General features: G+C 46.4%; 1 protein-coding gene across 7 annotated transcripts in view; it reads left to right on the forward strand.

Annotated features, from left to right (window-relative positions):
- The window catches only part of SDK1 (sidekick cell adhesion molecule 1), an 867,584-nt gene that overhangs the window by 675,461 nt on the left and 170,120 nt on the right, over window positions 1-22,003 (forward strand). The gene's annotated exons all lie outside the window — the stretch shown is intronic.

Genomic DNA, 22,003 nt, shown 5'->3' on the forward strand with positions numbered 1-22,003 from the left:
TTTTTTTTTTTTTTTTTTTTTTTTTTTTTTTGGTTTTCTTTTTCAGTTACACAAGCCAGACAATTTACTAAATCGGTAAAAACCCCTCCCTGCGCCCACCCTCCCCAAAATGGCCAGGCAGAATGTAGGCTACACCCCAACCCCATCATTTTAAGGCTGATTCCCACCCTGTGTTCTGGAAGACCTGGTTCTCAGCTGCAGGAAGAGCTGGTGTTGAGAAACACGTTTCCCTGTTGGTACGCTCGGCAGGAATAAATGGACCGTGTTGGAGCGGCTGCGTGTGCCCACATCACCCCGATCCTGGTCCAAGGAAGCAATTGCCCCACAAAATCGACAACTCCTTTCATTAAGCACTTTTAGCCTCTGCCGACTCACAGGTGTGAGATTATTTGCTTAGGCATTTTTATTACCACCAGGCCTTGACCTTTTTCAAATGATAAGGTTTCTAACTGCCCACTTCTCTCCCCAAATCATGCCAGAGACCTAATGTTCCTTGATATTACATACTGTTATCATCACCCTTATCGATCGGCTGTCTGTCATCATCCGTGAGTCCATAAAGCCTCCTTTATAAATGAAGTACAGTCAGTTCTGCTTCCACAGGGAAATATTTCACTGGCAGGAATATTTAAAATGCAAGACAGCCAGGAAGGACCCGCTCATCCGCACGTGAGGCTTGATTACTCATGGGAAAATGCAGACAGCTGAGCACCTGGACAATTAATGTTTGCTTTAATTCGTCTACTTAATAACAATAAATTTGGAAATACTTAAAATAATGAATGTTGCTATTAACAATCCCCTATTACTATTAACTACGACTGCTTCATTTTAGTACTGGTGCATCTGAATCCTGTGGGGGGCGCGGGGAAGCACATCTCCACCTCGCCGAGGAGGGCTTGTGGCCTTAGAGTTTGGCTTTGACTCGGTTGGCACTGGGGAGCCATTGAAGGTTGAGACCAGTGAGCAACAGGAGCAAAATGCTGTGTGAGGAGGACGAACCTGTTGGTGGGTGTGCAGGTGAGCTGACAGGGAGCCCCAGTGACCACAGTGACTCCAGGCTGAAGGGCAATGATTTGGCCATGAATTGATGGGTTCCCTGTAGCTCTGACACTGGCCACGAGAAGAGCAGGCCGGTATGTTTGGGCGGTGCTTCATCATTTTTAAACTAGCTTTACTCTGTTCTGTCCGAGAGCCTTGCAACAGCCTGCCCCAGGAGCGCGATGCCTTGTGCATGGGACTGGGCGTGAAAGCCGGGGGGTCCAGCACCTCTGCGGACTGCTGTCTGGGCGCCGGCTGGAACAGGGCAGGTTTTGCCTGCAGCCCTCACAAGGGAACTGAACGCTGGCCAGCGGGAGCTTAGCTGGTCTGAAACGCCAGGGCGTAGGGCTAGGCGGAAGTGGTGGGTGTGGGGACTCCCACCTCTGGGTCGGACGATCTTCCGGATGCTTCCGTTCGGTGCAAGGATTTGCTTTCCTCCGCTAGGTGAGAACCCGACTTCTGTTAGCTCTCTGTGCCAGTATGGTTTTTTTAAACTCTTGATGAGCTGACATCCCTGAATAATGCCCTGTGTGTAGTTTCCCTATCCGTGTCTCAGCTTATGCAGCTGGGTCATCTTCCTTTGTCTGGTCGTTGGATGGCTGGTGTTGGGGCCCCCAGCCCGGAGCCCCTGCAGGTCTCAGGGGCACCCAGGGGAGTGGTCATAATTCACATCTTCCCTCCATGCAGGCATTTCTGCTTTGACGTTGCTCCCTCCTAACCAGTATAGGCGTAGGAAACATGGACGTCTTGTCCTCCCCTCTCCTCTAGCTGTGTTTTTGACTTTTCCTGTGCACTCACGTGACTGTAACACCCTGGGGCAAGGACCCCGTGCTTCTGGAATGCAGTGGGTCTTTTCCCACTGTTTCCAGACCCTGCCGTACACCTGTTGCTACACCCGTCCCTTGGTCACTCCGCAGAGCTTCTCAGCCTTGCTACAGACTCTGAGTCTTCACCAGGAAGCACCGCCCACCCTGACCCTCCTTTGTTTGAGGAGCAAGCCTGAGCCCCAGGAGAAATCAAAGATGAGACCCTTGTTGACCACAGCATTGGGATACTGTCCCTTGGGCGTGGCTGTGGTGCTTGACAGGTGTCAGAAGGGGTGCATGTGCAGGGGAGGCAGCTGGCCCCACACACGCCGTGTGCTCACACTGTGCGGGTCCAGCCCTGCTCCTCGGGAGCCTCCTGGCCGACCACCCCACGGCTTTGCAAAGGGGAACCAGCTGGTAAATTCTGTCCCTGAGTCAACATCCCCACCCAAGACAGGATACACATAAGAGAGGATTTAGACGTTCGGTTGAGAAGAACTGGGGAGTGGGGACGGGAGACCTGGTCTGGAACAGGGGCGGAATAAACCAGATAAAAAATGATCTGATTAGAAGGTGAGGCATTAGGAAGAAAAATGGCAACAGCAGGGGCCATGAATAATTTAGGGAGACGATGATGGAGAGCAAGAGTTTGTGAGCTGTCTTCCCACACACGCTCGCTCACATCTGTCCAGAAACAGCCCTTTCTTGCTAGTCCATCAAGGCCTGACTCCATAGTTACTACTTACCTGCCTTCGAGAAACACATCAACCTCCGTGAGCCGCAAGTTTCCCATTGTAAAATTACAATCTGTAAACTGCCCTGACTGCTTCGCGGGCAGATGTGAGACAAGACGAGGTCAAGGCCTAGAAAGCCCTGAGCTCCTACACAAATACCTGGTTGCTGCTATTGTCCCCGTCTGTCCTTCCGGGGCAACGCCTGGCATCTCCTTTGTATCTGAATGTTTCTGCAGTGGCAGCTGTACCGAGAGAGACGGGCTCAATCTCTTTGCTGATAGGACAATCTCAAGAGGTGATGTGAGCACCTACTGTGTGCTCAAGGTCACGTGATGGGCCACGGCACCGAGAGTGGGGAAGACACCAGACACGCTGTCAATCTTAGGGACTTGCAGCCTAGCCTGGGAGGGGAGGCTAACATTTGTGACAGAAGAACTACTTAACGAAGCCAACCTTGCTTGGGCGCAGTCGCATCCCCTCTGTTCCCAAATCGGTGTGACGAGCGTGCTTCAAAGGCTCGCCAGCAGAGAGACTCAGAGGAACCTGCCATCGATGTGAAAAGTGGCTTTATTGGGATCTACGTGGTGGGACCGCAGCAGAGGAGTTGGGGTTCCATGGTCTGTAGTGGTTGAAAATGGAGTCCAGCTGCGAGAAAAGACCCAGAGTAACAGCTGAAACACAACGGAGGGGAGTTTTTATTTTCTGCCATCAAGAGTGGGCCTTGGGCTGCACAGGGTCCCCAGGCAGCTCCATGGTCACCAGAGAGTCAGGATCCTTCTTTTTGCTTTACCATCTTTAACATTTGCCTCATGGCTACAGGCTGGCTCCTGGAATGCCAGCTGTCATGCCCACATTCTAAAAGGAAGAAAGCACAAGGTTACGCCTTGTAACCAACTATGCAAGTATGCTCATCCTTGAAGAACTTTCCATCTGCTGCTGATTTATGCTTACAATTCATTGAATATCTCTGTGCTGGAAAGCCTAAAAAGGTGCTCTTTTGGCCGGATACATTTCTGCCGGTTGCTAAGAAAGGAAGAGGGGACGGATAGTAGAGGGCAGCTAGCAGTTTCTGCCACGCTTTCTACAGTGACTCCTGCTAAGGAGTCAAATGCAGAGGATATGCAATTTCTAGACGTAAAATCATATGACCTCTGTCTCATGTCTGGCTGCATGAAGAACGCCTCATGATCCTTCAGAATCGCCCACATTAGAATTAGCAGACACAAGCCCCACGGCTCCTTGGGCCCTTGGTCTCAGGCCTTCAGCTCGAGTCTGTTTGGGCACCAGCTGAATATGCTTGTGGACACTGGGGGCTCCTCCCCATGGACTTGGGGTGCCCCACGGCTGCTAGTGCTGCATGTTGACAAAGACTGTAGGACTGAGCTGGCCCTTGCAAGCTGGAGAGAGAATGATTTCAGTGCCTGTATATTAGAGGGGAAGAGAATAACTCATAAAATTAATTATTTGTCAGCCTAATTTGGAAAATTATTGGAACGTATATGCACATAATTCTGGAGTCTGTCAGGACACCATGGGAACAGTAGGAAGCACCCGGGCTTCGGGAAGAATAAAGCTTCCGGCCAGCCCGCCTGATTTTTCCTCCTCCCTTCAGCCAAGCAGCAAGCCCGATCCATCAGGGGAAATGAGATGTAATTTGTCCTGGCTTATTAAAGTCAGGATTTAGCTCCTCTTGAGAAAGCATCGGAACGCCAGGGAGAGCTGGTGAGGCTCCCGCCACCATGAGGCAGTGGGTGACACGGTGGCCGGTCATTCTCAAAGAGAACTCAGGAACGTCCCAGCCTCAGCCTGGGGGACAGAGCCAAGCATGCACAGGTAGCCCGTGCTGGTGCCCACAGCAGACATGGAGTGATGGGCAAGCGTTGGCCCCGGGGGCAGGGAGCGCCCACCTGCTCCTGGGCACACAGGTTGGCTCTCAAGTGTATTTCCTTCACGGAAGCTCCCGAAGGATGATAAGCAAGACATCCGTACCTTGAGTTCAACACCATGGGCTATCGGTCCCTGAAGTAATTTGAACCTACTATTCACCTGTCACATGGCCATTTTTCCTTTCAATCCCATTTATTGTTGGGATCTATTTAAAGCGTCTGGTTTGTCTACTTGGGTTCTTTGCATTCTCAGCATGGGCTAACACCTTGGACACGTGGGGATTCTTTAATATAAACTTTCTCACCACCATACTCCCCCTTCGTACGCCCTCCTCATCCACCTTTCTGACATTATCCTGTCCACCAATCCCATTGAATAGATCTTCTTAGCCATGCCTCCATGACCTTTTTTGCTCTAGGCGTTTTAAAATGCAATGTATTAACTTACAAATCGAGCAGCGAAACTCTAAGACACTCCCAGCCACATGAACTTTCCAAGGGGATGAGAGGAAAGGCCCCTCCTGCTACAGGAGCTGCGGCCTAAAATTCAGCGCACATGGAACCCGCTCATCAAATTTCCATGGTGATTACCCAAAATGAAATGGAAAATAACTTAAATTGACTCAGGAATTTCTTTCAAGACGCTGTGGAAATCAATATGCTTTTGGTTGCGAGTGGAAAAAGCCATGGCGCGTAAGTTCTGCATAACTAAATGCCCCGTATAATTACAAGCATTTTTCTTACTGCCAATGTCGACGTCAGCAGCTTTCCTATCATTTAGGAGGAGGAGAGCACTGTAGTCGTTTCAAGCGATGAAGGGTCGAAATCCAGCGCTGATGCAGTGTTTGGTTCCCAAATTCAGGTTTTGTTAAAAATGGTTCAACTCCCCGTGAGAGCCCCATGCAGACGCAGTGTGACCGTGGAATTCTCAGGCGAGCCTGAGTGGAGAATCCTGCTGGAGCATGAGTGTGAGAGATGACCGCCAGATCCTAAAGTATGCCCGTGTAGACGAGCAAACTTCCATCCATTTCTTAACCGTGTTCACAAAGATGCAGATGTTGGTGTTTCCATAAAGGGCCGAAAGACAAATTATACTATAAATCATCATTTTGAGCACACCAAGGTTTTAATTTTTTCCTGGTTTTATTTCTTTATCATTTTTCTTTCTGTAACAGGTATTTTTGTGCTATAATGATTTATTCTGGTTTCAGAACATTACCTTCTAATGAAAGAGAAATATTTCATATTTAAAGAGAGATGGAAAAAACATTTGGTTATCCACATTTCTAAAACATTAGTAAAAGCTCCTAAATGTTCACTTGGGCTTTGAAAGGTTTTCTAAAGTAAGGATTATAAATGAACACTCTGTTTTCAAGCTCCATTCGGATCTCCTCTTGGGAAATTCTCAATGTGGCATAAATGACATTGCACAAAAGATTTGTTTCTCAATCCTTAAGACTTCCTAGAGCTCGGGCTGTGCCTACAGAATAGGATAATGTTGCAGATTCTCCCAGAATCACCTACAACATGAAGTAAGAACTGTAGAAAACGATGTGGGATGTTCCATCAGGAATGGGCTCGATTCAGTCTTTTAGAATTTTCAGGAAAGAAAAGGAAAGGATAGGGAACTAGCATTTTGGAGGAAGCCACTCTATACGAGTTTTCACAGGCCTCTGCTATGCACGAACACGCCATGCCTCACCTTGGTCATCCCCCTGGCAGTCGTGAGAGAGAGGCGTCACTGTTCCTACTTCACAGAGAAAAATGGGAGCTCCAAGAGGTAACTAACTTGCCCAAAGTCACATAGCTGGAAAATGCTGGAATTTGTGCTTTTTTCATTCTGCATGTATCAAACATGGACAGAAATTACTTCCAGATTTCCAGTGCAGCTTGAATATAGGATAGAAAAGAAGCAAGATCTCATCTTACTTCTGTTCACACGGCAGGTGGATTTGCAGTAGTTGTGGATAATTTGGACTGCAGTGTACAATAGGAAATCTATTTGACATTGAAACCCAGTACACACACACACACACACACGCAGCTGAAACAAAAGATTCATAGAATAGTCACCCTTACACTGTGTGACGTTCTTTGATATTTTCTATCCTATTTCATTCTGTTTCATTCTCCCATTCTTTCACAAACACTGGCTGTGACCACTAAATGGATTTCCTGGTCTGCTAATGCATTTGTGACCTACAGTTTGAAGAAAACTGAATTCAAGCAACACAGGGCACTTGGTTCAGCTGATGTGACAACCCTTTCAGAAGAGGATCCCACTGGCCTGTAGGATGCTTCAGGGTTCACAATGGAGACACCACTGAAACCCACGATAAAAGATCAAACAAGGTTCTGAGTGGGGTGTGAGAGGGATGACCGTCCTGGGCAGAGATATGATCTGGGGGCTGGAGGAGGGTTCCAGCACCCAGATTTGTGCAGATGACCTCATGATCGAGGAGGGCTTCCCAGAGTTAGACCTGCCCTGCAGCTACCACAGGAAGACACAAGGAGAAATCACACCAGTCTTAAGATGCTGTGACCAGCGTATTATTTTGTCATGTACAGACTGGTCTTCCCTACAAGCCTGGGAACTCTTCAAGGGTGGGGGCTGTGTCCGATCTGTCTGATTTGTATGTGTATCCCCAAATCCAAGCACAATGCCTGAGATATAAACACGGCATAAATAGATGTCTGATTAAAGACAGATGCTTCTCGTTTCTTCTTCAGTCTCCAACGCTATGCCAATTTCATCTCCATATTCAGCATGACGCCCCCCCCTTCCCTCCTGCTTCTTCTTGTCTCAGAACCTCCAAGGAAAGCCCAGTGCCCGCCCGCTGTGCCCCCACACGCTGTCCCTCCCTAGCCTAAAAACCAGTCGCAAATGTTTTCTTCCCGATGCCTGGCAAAAACATTGGAGAAAATAAGTTCAGAAACGGCTGCACAACGCTTTTAAAGTTTTAAAGTATTTTTTTTATTCAGGCCATTAAAAAAAGATACTTGAGTTTATTTGTCCAAGATTTGTTATCCTAATAATGTGTTAGGAATGTTTAATGCAGTGAGAACATTCAGGTGTATCAAAACCGCAAGAGCCATCACAACACAAGAACTCATCCGCAGCCTGTAACGATCTGGAATTAACGATGACACCCAACACACAAATTATAATATATACATCCATGCAGCAATGTGGAGCCAGTAATTCTTCCAAATAATGAGCTTGCTTCTCCCCTATTTGAAAGGCAGAGACATTTAATTCTGTAGGATTGCCTGGAGAGCTGGATGCCCATGAATCCCCACTAAGCTCTGGATAGACGCTGCAGTCCTTAATATTCGAGATCATCTACTTTAAGGCTAATGAAAAACAGAGTGCGCAGTTGCGGTGAAGACATAAAGACCCAAGCGCCCCAGCGCAGCACAGCAGGGGGCCCCTCCAGGAGCTGCTGCCCGGACAGCAGATCCATCCCCGGCAAACAGGTCCGCAGTGACGGGACTGTCTCCCAGGCAAGGTGGGTCCTGAACGGCCCATGCCACGCTGCCCCCCGGCGTCCTTGAGGGCCACAGGAGATGACCGTTTCTGCAGCAGCACGCTGACTTTCTGGGTTTATCTGCAACAGATAAGACAGTGCTACTTTACTGGATAAAAATTGTGTGGGGCGAAACGTTGTAATTTCATCCCGTACTAAGTTCAGCTGATTTCACAGCATCGTCAGGGGGCTGCCCTGCACTGTCAGCCTGGGTTTGCCCCTGTCCGATGGAGGTAAAAAACAGTGTGCAGAAGGCAATCATTGTCCTAGCACAGAGGCCTGGACACCCATGGCCCCTGTCCCAGGAGGCCCCGTGAATTCCTACAGCGTCACTTCGTTCACCTTGTCTGACGTGTTGTGCATCTCCACAACGCCGGATAGCCCTGTGGTCAGTGCCGCTTCCTTTAGATTAACAATGACCATAAGCCAATTCTGCCATTTACGTAGACTGAGTCACAGACGAATGGTAACGATGACCTAGAATTTACTCAAGGGTGGTGCACGTACGCTTTGCAGAGTCTGCATAATATTGTTTGAGCGCTCGCCTGAGAGACACTCTTTCAGCTGCAGAAAATAGCGCAGGAAAAGTGCTCGCCCGGCATCATCTCAGATTCCGTGGGTTGTAAATAGCAGTACGCGTTCCTGGTAGAGAAGTGAGGAAAGAGGCTTGTGAGCATGGACCCGAAGAGACCTGTTGACCACAGTCTTAATCTCCGGTGCAGACCACACATTTCCAGATCAAGCCAGATCACAATCCCGTGGAATCAGGTCTTGGCTGGATGCCACCTGGGGCGCTGAGCTCAGCTCCAGGTGCCTCACTGTGAGGGGCCGTGTGTGAACCAAGGCTTCTCACAGGAGGAAAGCAGGACAGAATGGGCAGTGCTCCCTAAATCCTGCCGTACGGGAAACAGAGAAACAGCATGTCTCTTTGGCCAGTTGGAGTAAAGCCTAACTGGACATTTTTGTGATTTTCAAATAGTCTAATATGTGCGAGGGACAGTTTCCCCAGGAGACAGACGGGGGGTCACCGGGCACAAGTCGTGGAAGGCGAGGTTTGAGCGGAGCATGAGGAAAAGCCCTTTTACCAGGCATAGCTGAGGTGCAGGGTGACCTAGGGAGCAGAAACACTGTGGCTGAGAAGCTCTGAGAAGCGGTGCCCACAGGAGCTGAGGGGCTACCCGTCTGGGTGCTGTGGGTGAACCCTACAGCCTTGTCACCCACAGCCTCGGAGTGCCCCTGCATGTCCTCCTCCAGTCCACACAACCCGATCTACACCATCAGCAGGGTGCCTGGTCTGGCCGTGGCCTCCAGGAAGCTGCACAGAGGGTACATTCTGTATCAGAGCTCTGGTTATCATCAGGTCATAGAACAGACCCATGTTGTTGAGTTGAGTGCATGCCCTTGAGTCTGTGTCCATGCCTAGCTACAGTGTCAGGCACTGCTCAGGCAATAATTTTCCAACCACATTTTCACCTCGTGATTCCTACTTACACTTAAAGATTCGGCTCCGGAATGGTCTCATCCATAGAGTCTTCCTGAGGGAAATCTGCGTTGACCTTCCTAGTAGCACTTCTTACATGGAATTACAAATGTCTGCTTACCCCACTAGACTCTAAGCTCCATGAAGGCAGGACCCACAAACCTATATTCACCATGTCGTAAACACAAAGGAAGGACCTGATCTGATCAGAGTGGGCCCCAGTACACGTATGCATACATGCACACATACACACACATGCATGCACACGCACATATATGTGTGTGCACACACATGCATACTCACATAGACGTATACACATGCTTATGGACTTACGCATTAGCATGCCCTCACCAGAGATAAAGCTGGCATCTCTGTGTGTAACTGAAAATCTGAAGCCAAAATAAGAAGCCTTCCAGCACATTAGAATAATCCTTCTATATTGAACTGGTGTGTTTTACTGTATCATCAGTTCGTGGGATCACATCACCGTGTTTCCAGGGAGGAAGGAATGCAAGTTTGCAAGCTCATTGAGATGTTGCCTGTAGTAGGGAACCAATAGATTGTATCAAAAAAGAGCACTTAGCTATGTAAACACATTACTGTGTGTGTATTCGAACAAAAATACAAACCTTCCCAATTTCCAAAGCATATCCAAAAAGAGAGAAAATAAAGCAGACCACGTGGTGAAGCGTACACCCAGAGACGTAGCAATAAGCATGTATGTAATTATAACATGCATGTAACGTGTGTGTGACGTGCAGTATACAGAACTGAAGCCAGATTCATTGGTTATATCAATAAATGCAGTGCACTTAACTAGCCTAGAAAAACTAAAAGGTTCCCAGATTGGCTGGCAAAGCAAAATCTACCATGATACTCAAGACACAAGATACCCAAAAGGAAGAGATTTACAAAGGTAAAAAGTAAAGAGATGTAGAAAAGGTACACAGACAAATACGAATAAAGGAAAGCAGGGGACTTAATCTTGATTTCTGAACCATAGATCCCATATATTTAAAAAAAAAAAAAAGACAGACATTATAATCCCAGAAGCTGCAGTTCACTGTGAAGTAACAATATCCATTCACGGACCCAGGAACACAGTGGCAACCTGTGTAAAGCAGAAACTGCACATGCAAAGGGAACAGAGAGACACTAACGAAAGGAGACATTAACGTGTCTCAGCCCCAGGCAGCTGTAGACAGAGAGTAAAACCAGTCACAGTACAGAATACCTAAATGATGTGATCAACCAGGTAGAACTTCCGTATCAACTGTGAACCCTGGCAAGAGAGAATGCACCTTGTTCTACAAGGGGACGGGGAGTATTTGTGAAAATCGAGCTTGTCTCATGCCACGAAAAATCCCAGACGATTCCAGAGAATGCACAGAGCATATCAAAGAAGCCAAGTTACAAACTGGCGTTTCATTCTATGGATATTGATGCAAAAATGCCCCCAAATTATCAAACAAAACTCAACAGCCTGTGAAAAAGTACTAGATCGTCTCCAAGTGGGGTTTAATCCAAGAATGCGGTTTGACAATATTCAACACTCCTCCATGGTAAAAAGATGTCATAAAACAGGAATTCATACATATCTACTCAGTATGATAAACGGCACAGGTACCTCAGTCCCCGAGTCCGTTTTCTGTGTTCACGTAATGAGAAAGCACCACAGGTGCTCCCTAACGAGGACCGAAGGGCAGCCCACCGTCTCCACCCTCGAATGTCGCAGGGGAATTGTTCTCCAAAGCGTAGACAAGAGAAAGCAATCAGAGGCACTAGGGCCAAAGAGGAAGTACTAAAACTATCTCTACTTGCAGACAGTAAGATTTGGTATCTGGAAACTCTAAAAGAGCCCACAGAGAAACTACTGTCAACGATAAGAGATTTGTCAAACTAGCCCCTTACAAAATCCAACATAGGAAAACAGGAGACTCCGTGAGCACAGACAAAACACAGCTAGAAGTTACAATCAGAGAGAAGACCCCGCTTACAACAGCAGAATAACATCGGAAAAGAAATCTGGGGGTGAACGTAACAAGAAATGGCCAACTGCCAACATTTATGAAAGTCATAAAAATAGACACAAACGGACGGAGAGTCTCACCATGTTCTTGGGTGAGGAGGCTTACCGTCACAGTGATCGTGGTGCTCCCCACCTTAATTTAGAAATGTCCCATGGTTTCAATAAAAGCAGTATCAGAATCTTTTCCCTAGCTAGAGAAGTTCATTTTAAAAGTTCATCCAGAAAAAAATGAACAAAAATGGCCAGGGAAATCCTGAATGGGATGAGCAATGAGGGCGGACTCGTCCTTTAGGAATGAAAATATATTACCAAGCTCTGTAATTAAAAGAGTGCAGTATGGGTTCGGGAAGGGAAGGTGAACGGAACAGAGTAGGAAATCCAGAAATGGACTCAGTTCCATCTGGAAATCCAGTAACAGTGAAAGCGGTGTCTCGTGTAACTAACCAAAGACAGACTTTTTGAAAAATAATATTGAAGTAAGTGGATTCCTCTATGGGAAAAGATGAAGCTGGACCCATGCCTGACACCGTATTCAAGGATGCATTCCAAATGGGTCAGGGAGATCCATATTAAAAAGAAGAAGTACTAGGGAAAAAAAAGAAAAAAAACCAGCGAATTCCCCTATAACCTGGAAGTGGGGAAAATTTCTCTCTCATTTAAAATCTAGAAGCAGTAAATGAAAAGAATTGGTAAATTTGACTACATAAAATGTTTAAATAGCTAAAAGATTCTGTATGCAAAAAAAAAAAAAAGAAAGGGGTGAAAAGATAAACAGCAGACAAATTATATCCCAGACAAATTGTTTTATTAGCTGTTCCTTAAACTCTATATGAAGCGTTTCTAAAATAGAGAAGTAAAAGACCAGTAAGCAAAAGAGAGAAGTTAAGAAATAAGAAAAGAGAATTAACACAAGAGCAAATGCCCCTTGGACACACGAAAGGATGCTCACTTTCGCCGATAATAAGAGGAGCACAAAGTGAAGCTACACGGAGACACCATTTCTCACCTATCATTTTGGCAAAAATGTGAAAATTTGACACTCTGTGATGAGGCTTGAAACGGGCACGCTCCTTCACTGCTACTGGGAAAGCAACACGGTACAAATGCTGATAGGTCCATCAGTGCAAGTCGCTGGATGCCACCATCAGCAGGAGGACGTCCGATGAGGAGTGGGCACCCAGGGTCTCCAGGTATCTCCTCCCAAAATGCATGCGACTGACAAGGGGAAGGGGATAACTCTGCAGAGGGGAAACCTGGCAGCAGGGGGTGAAAGGGAACTCCCCCAGCAATGGGATGGGTCCAAATCGTGCACCACAGAGAGGAACCCCCCCAAAGAACAGAGCACCACCTCTGAACTCCTCCCTAAGACGTGCAGCTGGAGCCTAGTCAAGAAGCAACATCAGACACAAACAGGGGGACAAGCTACACAACAGAGTAGCCTGGAATATCCCGAAACACCCCAGCCGTGGAAGTCAAGGAAGAATTGAGCAACAGCTCCAGGGGGAAGACTGAAGGGACATGAAATTAAAAGCAGCACAGAATCTAAGTGGGTTCCTCACTGCCACAGAGCCTACAGGAGAAACAGGAGAAACTGCAGATTAGATGCAGTTCTGACGTTCTGGGTTCTGTGGCTGCATTGTGGTCACGTGGTGAACGTCCTCGTTTCTGCGAATTACATGCCACGGATTTTGGGGGGTGAGCGGTGTACCTTGGTAGCTCACAATCAAACGGTTTTGGGAAAAAGTCTTTATATAATTTCAAATTATTTGTAAGTTTCACATATTTCAAAATGAAAATTATCTATCTCATTTAAAATATCACTAATTCCTTTTCATGTTCTACCCAAAACTGATAGAACTTCTGATGCTAATAACTGGCTAAACTGTCTAACCCTCCAACCTGTAGGAACTTATTCCAATGAGACACTTACCAACATGTGGGAAGATGGGAGGCCCATACAGGAGACTGTCCATCGCAGCCCTGGAAGTTCCATGAGAACCAGACCTACCGAAATGTCCATCACCAAGGTCCTGTGGGGGACAAAGCCTGGCTCGTAAACCATAACACAGCTGTCAGGAAGGAACATGGGCATCCCTAGAACAGCCCCTGCAGGGAGAAGGGGAGCACGAAACAGAAATCAGGCTTTTCTTCAACTTTGAGATGTGTATCTACTTTATTTGTTTACGGAACTAAGTTAACCTTAAGATATTTATAAAGAAATTCTAGGGGCACCTTTGTGGCTCAGTCAGTTAATCATCTCCCTTCAGCTCAAGTCATGATCTCAGGGTCCTGGAATCGAGTCCCGCGTTGGGCTCCCTGCTCAGTGGGGAGTCTGCTTCTCCCTGTCACTCTCCCTCTGTGTTTTCCCTCTCTCACTCTCTCAAATAAATAAATAAAATCTTTTTTAAAATTCTAAAAAAATCGAAGGCAAAATTTTTAAAAATAAGTATAAGCATATATCGAATTGGCACACCCAAACAGAAAGCGATTACTTCAAGTCACTTTAGACCATGATCATTTGACCATGTGTCCCTAGCAGGATATCCTCCAGGCACAAAAACAAAAACTGTTGGGGGGGGGGGAGAAAAGTCCTAAAACTGTTTTCAGCAGTCATGTGGTAGTGATGGTGTTGGGTTTACATTTTTAGGCAATTGCATAAGAGTTATGAGGTAAAGCAAATAAGGTATTATCTTGTTGATGTTATTGGGAACTGAGATTTTTGCCAAAGTTGAAACTCTGAATTTGAATTAGAGTATAATGATTTTATCTTAAAAAAAATTTTTTTTAAAGGTCTAGAAATCGGAACCAACCCAGTAGCACTGAGCTTCTCAGTAACCACAAAAATAAACAGGCTTTCTTGGATAAGTAAATGGATGATTCCAGGTCAGGTTTCTAGCAGGTAATGTATAAGATGAGCCTGCAAGATCTTAGCCTCTCAAAAGCAAAGAAACTACCAAACACCAGGGAGGGTTTGTCAGAAAGACTCATGCCCACCTGGAGAGACTCCCACTAGTTAAAGATGGAAACCTATTAAAATCAATACCGCTAATAACTGCAATGAAGTAAAATGCTTCAAATACATTTCAGTTCATGGATTCATAACAGTATTGTTTTTAAGCCTCATTGGTCACCTTTGGAGAATGTAACAGAAACGATTATATGCTGAATTTGTATAAACCTTCCCGATCAAAACTCTCAAGATGTATAGTGAGATACTTGACCTTGACTGGTGAACATCATGGTTTCAATATCTGGGTTTATTCTTGAGATGGGTCTGTTCAGACAGTGTGCAGACTTTTAACCTCTTCAAATACGTGGAAGTTACCATTGACGAGAAAGTATTTGCACAAGTAGCTGGTCACATGTTTGAAGATTATTTATTACCTTTCTCCCCATTAGGAGAAACTTCTTCCTTGCCATTAACTGGAATGTGAATAATTCAACCTCCTTAAATGGCATTTTATGGGTATAATGTTCCTTTAGGTTAACAGCTCTTCCTTTTATTTCCTTCACAGACATAATGTTGAACTTTTTTTGTGATGAAGTGAATGGTTTGGATTCTGAGCAAATGTTTTTCATATCAAGTATTTCAAAATAATGGGTGTTTCTATGAATCTATACAGATGCTGTTGTCAGTCTTAATATTTTGCCTTCAGAGTTCAAACAGTGACTCCTTAGAATTATAAAATCGATCCTAGTATCACGAGTGCACAGTTAACTCCATAATGAAGCTGACTATCTGCTTTGACCCCGTTGGGGTCAGGATGCCTCCACAGGGTCTCGGTAGTTCTCAACCACTCAGGTGCTCAGAAAATGTCAGTTAGAGGGATGCGTGAGTGGCTCAGTCGGTTAAGCGTCTGCCTCCGGTTCAGTCGTGATCCCAGGGTCCTGGGATGGAGCCCCACATTGGGCTCCCTGCTCAGCAGGGAGTCTGCTTGTGGATTCTCTCCCTCTCCCTCTGCCCCTCGCCCCCAGCTCATGCGCATGCATGCTCACTCTCTCTCTCTAAAATAAATAAATAAATCTTAAAAAAAAAATAGGAAACAGAAGTTCCCATTTTCAAGTAATGCTATTAGAACGCATGTCAGGTGGCCCAGAGACAAACTTAGTCCAGATCATTAAATCTGAAAAGTCTCCATCACAGGTGGATAAATACTGATCATTCTAACCTCACCTGACATGTAGCATTATCTTCAATCCCTCAAAAGAAATTCTTTTGTCAAAAAGGATGCCATTTTTTTTTGTCTTTCACAAAACAGCAACAAAAAAACATCTTGGATATTATTAGATTTACCATTCCTATAGCATCATTTAATGAGGAGTCTGAGGCCACAGGCCACCTCTTACAGAGGAGAACTTCTCTGTGAATAAAACAATGGATTTCTTGAATCTGAGGCTTTTCAGATTGAATTTTGCAGTAGAATCTTTATATCGTTCTGTTGGCTTTGGTATACAAAACTTACAACTGTGTTCTTTGACACCTTATTTATTCCCAATATCCATTTAGCTTTTGGCCATTTCCTCCTTCCTAGTGTGTCTGTGTGGGGTAGACTTCGGTGCCCCCGTCCCACAGTGGCTCTGGGGGCCCGTCCATCCCCAGCACTGGCACAGGGCCTGCTTAGGGCTCACTGCTGTGACCCCCCCCCCCAGGAACTGCCCTCTGCCTCAGCCAGCCCCCGCCCCAGGCCAGCCTGTGGCTAGTGGTGCTGCTGTGGGCATGGAAAAACCCAGTCCCTAGGCCTCAGGTGAGGATAACTGGAAGGGCTCAGCGAGGCCTCGCCAGCTGCCCTCTTGCAGAGCGTCTTCTCCTGCGCTCTCCTGGCCTCCTCGCTTCCTTCTGGGTGTATCACCTGAGCCCCCGTAGAGATGATACAGGAAATGTGTCACGAACAGGATGCTCAGTCTAACACAGGTGTGCGTTTTTGCAACATAGGTAACATCCTCAGCATTTCTTTTGGAGGAGTCAATTGGAACGTTTTGCTTTAATAATCTTCCGACTAAGTTTGTCCCTGGTGGTCTGACATGTCATCCACACAGCTCCTCACAGTGTTATTCCAGAGGGGCACCTGTCCTATCTGCCGTACCCCACTGGTCTGCAAGATGAATGTTTCGAGTGTTGGCCTTAGCTCCCAAGAGCAGGACGTTGTAACCAGCTTCTTGTGCTCGATCTGATACAGTTGTAACCAAACTCACAAATAGCCTTCCTTCTGATTTTGTAGCTGCAGCCAACTTCCCACTTCTAGTCTTTTCTGGGTAGGATCAGTGCTGGCATGATCTGCCTGGCATCCTCACTTCAACCGATTCCTTTGCCATCAAATACTGACTTTAGGCTGAAGAAGAAGATCTGAGCACGCAAATCTCAACTTCAGATCATCTCCATAACATTCCCTGGGTAGAAAATTTTTTTACTATCTGACTTGGTGTACCCGATGACTCCCTTTATTTTGGGTGGTTTTTTAAAATATTTTATTTACTTATTAGAGAGAGCACAAGCAGGGGGGTGAGGGTAGAGGGAGAAGAGACTCCCCACTGAGCAAGGAGCCCAATGCAGGGCTTGATCCCAGGACCCTGGGATCATGACCTGAGCCAAAGACAGACACTTAACCAACTGAGTCACCCAGCGTCCCCGATGACTCCCTTTAATCAGAAAGTTGTTCATTATGCTGGGTAAGTTTTCTCTATAGATACAAAATAGAATCAATAATACAGACATAAATATTTTAAATAGACATTTTTATATTTAAATATAAAGCACATACAGTGGACTGTGGGCCTTAATGACTTCAGAAATCAACTTTTCAAAAAGTTTTGGTTGCGTGCATTCTTAAGTTTTTCAAATGAATTGAGTTGAAAAATCCCAAAAAAGGAAGCATGCACTAGGCAATATTGACACTTCATTTCTATTTGATTAAACACCTAAAATTCTGAAAAATTCATGACCTATAAATATTAATTATGTACTCTCTGATCCCAAATATTTCAAAAAGTGAATTATTTGAGGCCGTAAAACTCTGTAGTCCTCTTTAATGAGTTGATTTATTTAGGAAGCTTATTATTTTAAAACATTTTTATATTTCTAAAACCAAGGATTCATTTTGAAATCCATCAAGAATCAGATCTTGCTGAATTTGCATGACTAGCCAGGAAGAGAGGAAGGGAAAAAGGAAGAAGGAAATTTTAAAAAATCATTTTTTACTGGGGAGCACCTAACACCAGGAAATAAGAATAATCTCACACGCCCTCTATGTATGACTGGATGGAAATGCTGGCAAATTAATTGAAAAAAAAAATCCATACACACTTAGCAGCAACAACAAAATCCACTGATAATAAGCAACTTGCAATGAACGTAAAAGTGAACTTGAGAGGATGGGCCTGAGGGGATGTCGGGGAGGGCGCCGTGTGCTTTGCTGCCTGGGGACCTCCCTGCAGGTGTTCCAAGGAGAGTGGGGACAAGGACTGGATTCAGAAAGCGTCTGGCAAAGCCACGGCTAGTTTTGTGTTTTAAATAGACTTTATTTTTTAGAGCGGTTTTAAGTTCACAGCAAAACAGAGCGGAGGGTGCAAAGATTTCCCGTGTACCCCGCATCCATCTCCAGCACAGCACCCCCCACCATCAGCATCCCCCAGCAGAGGGGTGCATCTGTGACAGTCCATGAACTCCAGTGACATGTCACTGGCACCCACAATCCGTAGTTCACATGGGGGTTCACTCTCGGTGTCGTATGCCCTGTGGGTTTTGACAAAAGTGTAATGACATGTGTCCATTATGACACCATATGCAATAGTTCCACTGCCCTAAAAATCCTCTTTGCTCTGCCTGTCTCCCTCTGTCCCCTCCCCTGACAGCCACTGATGGACTACCCCCATAGTTTTGCTTTTTCCAGAATGAACTCTAGTTGGAATCACACAGTATGAAGCCTTTTTTCGATTGGCTTCCTCCACTTAGCGATACGCAATGCGTAGGTAAAGTTTTCAAATGTAATTTAACAGTTGTAAATTTTTCGGTGGCTGTGAACCGTGGTTGATAACAACGAAGAATTGACAGACATCAGTAACTCTGGTGCTGGTATAACCCATCGGAGGCACCTGACGGGGCCTCCCTGCCGTGCGGTGCCTCCTCCGGGGCCACTCCAAGAAGTCCCACCTTCGGCCTCTGCTTTATCCTGGCCCCAGACTTTCCTGTAACGGATCAATTCCTGTTTATAAAACTGCTCGTGTGGTTTCTCCGTCCATGCACTGTAGTTGTTGGGTGCCTGTGGGTGCTGGGAGCTCACAACAGAGCTCCTCTTCCTTGGCTGTGAGAGGAAGACAGGATTTCAGCTGTGTTCAATTCAAGACAGCATCCTAGAATCAGTGCAGGGGGAATTATCTAGAAAAAATGGATTTTTTTTTTTTTGAGCAATGAAAACCACAAAAGAGCGTAACACCTGTCTCTTCAGTTAGGGACAAGGAAAGAACCACACTTTAAATGCTAATTATCTGGGGAGAAAAATGTCCCTGGAGGCCTTATTTGGAGCAGCGGGAGATCCTTGCTTCCCTAAGCTCTCCTGTGAAGACTGCGCAGAAGTCCCACCCAGGAGCGAGGCCCTGGCCTTTCCTCACAAGAGAAGGGTTCCATGGCCCTTGGTAATTAAGGCCTTTCAGCCTCTCTGGGAAACACTGTTGACAAGAATTTTCTGGCTGTAGCTCTTTCTCTCACTCTAGGAAATTTTTAATTCCATCGTCCATATGTGTATGAGTCATTTCCAATGACAATAATTAGGGCGACAAAAAGCTAAAGGATGGCTAGGACGACTGGTGATTTTTTGGATGACGCTTGGGTGGGCAAGAGAAAAAAAATCAGGCTCCAGAACCTCCTTCCTGGGACTTTGGGAAGAACCGTGCATCCGGCTCCGTGAGCTTTGGTGCAAGGATGCAATAGGCGGAGCCCTTCTTACCTCCTGATTTTACATGACCCCAGGTAATGAGAAGAGAGGACGGAACTGCCTTCCTGACTAGGTCAGCCCAGCTCCCTGCGGAGTGTTTTGCTGAGGCCTTGGTGGGCAAGGAGACGCGCTGACGTGAGGATGAACAGCCCGACCCAGGAGAGCACGAGCCTCTCAGCATGCCCGTTATGTTGCACCAAAGCGAAGCAGAGACATGCAAGACGTCCCCTTAGAACACTAGGAAATCATTGCTTAATTTAATTTACGCAAAATGCCAATTTTTAGAAGTGTGGTCTTATCTAGAGAATATCACAGTGTTGGATGGGAACGTTTTATGGAATTCTAGAGTCAGTAACGGGGCCCTCGAGTCCCCAGAACGAAGCCTGCAGAGAGCAATGCATTCCTCTATCCCCGAGAACGTGGCTTCTGGGAGAAAAAGCCAAGTACTTCAGAGTCTCCTCCCAGTCACCCAAGTACTTTTCTTCCCTCTCCCTGAGACAGTTGGAGGTTTAAGACAAGCAGCGTTTTCTTGTATGTCACGGCGCTGCGGGCCTGGATGGGTGGCTCCTCAGTCCACTGGTGGCTGGGCTGGGCTGGTGGCTGGGAGCAGAGGGAGCAACCATGGATCCACTCGGGCTGGGCTGGTGGCTGGGAGCAGAGGGGGCGACCATGGATCCACTCACATGTCGGGGCCTCAGCAGGGAAAGCTACAAGGCTGGGCTCTCCTGGGACTGCAAGGTGGTGTCAGGGTCCTGGACTTCTTACGGGGCTGCTCGGGGTGCTCCCAGAGAGGCTGGTCCTGGAGAGTAGAAGCTTCGGGCTCAGTAAGGCCTGGTGCTGCTCTGCCAGTGGGAGTATTTGCGGAGCCCGCGTTCAAAGGGCCCAGATCCAGACATCACCTCTCGGTGCGAGAAAAGCACCAAAGAACTTGCAGCAGTTTTTACAAGTCAGATTCCCTGTGATATAATTTACAGAAAATGATAGAAATTCCCCTTTGTTAGTGTACAGTTGTATATGTTTTGATAAACACGCCATCCACAACCACAACCATGATGAGATAGACGATTTCTGTCACCCCCAAACCCCCGCTGTGCTGCCCTCTGTACTCCCGAGGGGTTATATTTTCAGGGTGTATTTTTTTCTGTTCTTTTATTTGTAAGCTTTTTGTGTCTTTGCCTTAAAAGTGAGATTCTTTTAAACATCACACTGTTTGGTCCTGCTTTTCATCCGATAGCCCATCTTTTATGGGTATGTATACTGTTTACATGTTATGTGACTTGAAAAATGAGGTTAAAATCTATCATCTTGCCAGTTGTTTTCTATTTGATTCCCCCCCCCTTTTTTTTTCCTTTTCTGTTCCTTTTGCCTGCCTGCTTTGGGATTAATTAGGTATTCTTATATTTACATATTTTCCCCACTCTTGCCTTATTTTAGATCTCTTTTTCCAGACTCGTTTAGTGATTGCTCTGGAGTTTATAATATACATCTTTAATGAATCACAGTTTATCTTGAAGTTACCACATGCATGATGTATGAGCCCAGTCAGGGCCTCCGGGGCCTCCTTCCCGTCTCTCGGGCTGTCAGGACCCCTCACTTCACACATGCCCACGCTACCAGTCCCGATGTGCTACCTTTGTTGCTTTAAACAGTCAACTATATTTGAGAGTGAGTCAAAAATAAGAAAAGAAGTATATTCTGCCTACTGTCATCTTAACTATTTCTGGAAATCACCCATTTCTCCGCATAGATCTACAGCTTGGGTGTGCGTCTGATAACACATTCCTCTAGCGTTTTTCACAGCACAGGTGTGCCGGGAGTGAATTCTCTCTGTCTTTGTCTTCCTGAAAATGCCTTTGTGATGCTTTCTCGGGACAAGAACTCTGGGACCATAGATTTTCCCATCAGTACTTGAAACATATCACTCCGCTGCTCCTAGCTCACTTGGCTTCCGACGAGAAGGCCCTTGTAATTCGCTCCCATGAGTCACCGCAGTATTGAACTTGTCTGGCATCGGCAGCCTCCACACACTGCGTCCTCCACTGCTGGCCCCCAGTCAGCCGCGAGCACGTCATTAGGAATTTTAGCTGAGTTTCCCCTACCCCGCTGTACGATGTCCCCCATCCTCTCTCCTGCTCCATTGCAGGTGAGCCGGCACTCACATGCTGTCCGTTCCAAGAAGCCCATCTTCACTCAACATTCCAGACTACTCAGTGGCCCTGTTCACCTCTGCTTTCCTGCGGGCTCAAGAGAAGTTAAGATTTTGCAGTTAGTTCAGCAGCTGCTTCATGTTCTCAGACGTGACGTTCTTCCCGGTGTTCTGTATGCGAGGCACTGTGATCCCCCTGGCCATTCTCTTTAATCCGCAAATGCAGAGTGGGGAAAAGGACCATTCGCTCAGTGACTTGTGGAGGCAGGGACCCAGGAATATCGCAGCCGGAGTCCAGAGCAGACGGGAGAAGAGCGTGACTTGAAGAGTACACTTGAAGGGCTTGGGGGAATTTTACGCTTTTTTCACTTCTGCCTAACAAGATGAGCTTTTGAAGAAGAGAATAACGAGAGGCTTCATCCTCTT

Source organism: Ailuropoda melanoleuca, chromosome 10 (genome assembly GCF_002007445.2).
Source record: "Ailuropoda melanoleuca isolate Jingjing chromosome 10, ASM200744v2, whole genome shotgun sequence".
Lineage (NCBI taxonomy): Eukaryota > Metazoa > Chordata > Mammalia > Carnivora > Ursidae > Ailuropoda > Ailuropoda melanoleuca.